We start from the raw sequence: 3,036 nt of genomic DNA on the forward strand, positions 1-3,036 counted from the left end.
TGAGACTTTGTGTGCACACGTCCTTCAGTGGGCGCAGAGGCACAGATGTAAGGAAACCCTCTCGGGAAGGATGCTCCCTCCCGGGAGAGAGCAATGCCGGGGGTGCTGGGGGCCAGCACGGGTTTCATCCTTCTGTCCCCGTCCGTGTGGATCCTTGCTCGCAGCGAGCAGGGTCCCTCTGCGCGGGCGGCCCCGAGCCCTTCGGCCTGGTGCCGGCTGTGGGTTCTTGCCGGACAGCAGGTCTCCACCTGGGCTGCAGGGGTCCTCACTGTCCACCCCCCAAGGCAGGCTCCAGGCCCCCCTGCCTTCTGATCACGCACCTTGAAGCCTCAGAGGCATCTCCCCATTTGGCCGTTTCCCCCGGGGCCTCCCCTAGACAGGCGCTGAGGGGACAGCTCCAGGCCAAAGGCTGCTGCCCCGACCTGCCCTGGTGGCTGGTCACTGTTCTAGGACGAGAAATACCTTCCAGCTCAGAAGGGGGAATGCCTCCTTTCAGTCCCGCTGACCCTGGACGCTCCCACCACCTCCCGCTGCCCTTTCCTGAGCCGTGACTCCAGCCGGTTGTCATCACGCCCACAGCAGCCCCTCGCCGGGACCCGAAACACTGGCCACACCCCGGGGCCCCTGTTCACAGGGTCTCCCGACAGAAGGAGGTGGCTCTGAGCCAAGGTTTTACTGTCCCTCGGAGTGAAAACCTTGCCCCTGAACCTTTGCGTCAACGGCAGAATTCTCCATCAGAGTGACTACTCATTCAAAGCCTTTTTACTAAAAAAAAAGTCAGGGGAGGAGTACACGGCCCCCAGGACTAGAAGTTTCCACACCCACCCCCACCCTCTCAGCGACCACAGGGGCAGGCCAGCCCCACCCTGCAGCTCCCCTCCGGCCCCAGCTCTTGGTCGTCATTTGTGGATGAGGAAATGGGCCTGGGCCCCAGGGGGACCCTCCTCCCAGAGGCCGCGGGCACCCAGCTCCCGCCAGGCCCAGTCCTCAGCCAGTCTGAGGGCGCGCACTTTCTCCCTCTCCCCCTTGTCTCATTTTCTGGGTGCCTCCAGGGGCTGGCCTACTGAGGACCCCAGGATGAATGGACCCAGCCAGGCCTCCAAAAGAACCCCCAGTCCCGTGCAGACACAGACCAGGGGCTGCCCAGGGAGGCACAAGGCTTCGCCTCGGTGTCCAGGACCAGAGGGTCCTGGGGGGCCTCCAGGTGGGGTGCGGTGGGGGTCCAGGATGGGGCAGTCCACACTGGGGCTGGGAGCCTGGGGCTGGAGCTGCAGGTCTGTGGCAAGACCTCTTGCAAAACCTATTTAAAAAAACTACCTTGAGTTGTTATCATTTGATTAGCACACAGAAGGTGATCATTATGGTGAGAACTGCTTCTAACCAGAGCAATCTAGCTCTTAGTGGAGAGTGATATTTTGTAGGGTGGTCAAAATTCAAAGCCCCTTGGACTTGTGGCTGCGATTAATGGAAGAGAAAGCTCAAGGGGCCCCCACAGCCTCAGTGGAAGGTGGGCCTCCGCCATCCTAACCAAGCACACTCACATTTCACTGGGTTCCCACGACCCCGAGGGCTTCCAGAAACCACGCTTCTTTCCAGCATCTTCCACCATGTAAACGTCCCTTCTTTGGGTCTGTTTATGACTTCTGCACTGCCTGATTTCACGCCCGGAGCATCACACAAAAGGAATCAGTGCAATTACGGCTAATCCCTGTCTAGACCTGCAAACCTCTCACCGCGGCAGAGCAGCCACAGTGCTGGGCCCCTCGGCCTGGGCGGGCACCTCGGCCCGGCTGCCCTCAGCCTGCAGGGCTCTGGGCGGCGGGCTCTGCAGGGCCGTAGTGTGTGCCTGGGGCCCAGGCGAGGACAACCTGTCCCACAGGAGGAGCCCTGTCCCACACCCTGTCCTCCTAGCCCTCCTGGGGCCGTGCTGGGGACAGCTGTGGTCTCAAGGGCTGCAGGGCCCAGGGCCAGCTGTGGGGGACCCCTACCAACTGCATCTCAGCATCTAGGTGCCCAGGGAGGCAGGGGCCACACCCGGGGCATGGCTCCTCCCGAATAAACTGAGGCATGGGTGCTGCTGACCCATGGGGTTGTGCCCACATGGGCCTGGTCAGCTCTGCTCTCCAGTGACCGAGCTCTGGACCTGGAGCCAGGCTGTCCTGAGCAGATCTGGCCGTGAGGTCTGGCAGTCTATTCTGGGACCCAAGCATGGAAGCGAGCCCTGGGGAAGGAGCCGCCATGCCCTCGGGGAGGGCCCTGTGTCCGGTCACGAGGGCCTTGGCTAGGCGCGCGTTCCACACACAAGGTGGGTGCACAGGCAGCAACTCTGGGACATGAGGCCGCTCTTGCATTCTTCCATGTGGCCGCCGCAGGGCCGGCTGCAGCTTCTGTCCAGGGCTCTGGTCTGTGAGTCTGTGTGGCAACAAGGCCCACTGCTCAGGAGCACGCCCTGACTCTGGGGCTCTGGCTGGAAACCAGAGACCGCAGCACGTGCCCTGCGCCCCGGCTGGGCAACGGCATCTCCAAGGACCAGTGCAGATCCCCAGCCCCACCCCTATCCCCCCTAGCCACCCTCCCCAGGATCTTCAGGAACTCTCTGGAAAGACCAGGGCGTCACAGTGCCTGCTGGGCTTTGAGAGGCTGTCCCGACACGCATTCTCACTTTCAAAGCCTGGGGGACTCCGACAGCCGTGGGCGGGTCAGGTTTCCTCCTAAGTGGAGCTCGCTGGGCCTCCGGGCCTGATGAGGAAGTGCCGCTGGGGGCTGCTGGCCCGGCTGGGTCCAGTTTCTCCCTGGAGATAGAGGCCCATTGTTGGCCGGCTCTCCCACAGCGCTTCCCAGGGAGCAGGGGCCTCTGGGGGCCACAGCACCCCTACCCAGGCTGAGCAAGCCTCAGGGGCTTCAGAAAGATGAGCCAAGTGGGACAGATCTGGTTTGACTGGGAGCTGCGGAGGCGGTAAAGTGACCCTTGCCGGCTTCTGGAAGCGGCGAGGAGGAGGGGCCGACGGCAAGGGTGCCACTGGGCAGCAGTCCTGC

Source organism: Cervus elaphus, chromosome 20 (genome assembly GCF_910594005.1).
Source record: "Cervus elaphus chromosome 20, mCerEla1.1, whole genome shotgun sequence".
Lineage (NCBI taxonomy): Eukaryota > Metazoa > Chordata > Mammalia > Artiodactyla > Cervidae > Cervus > Cervus elaphus.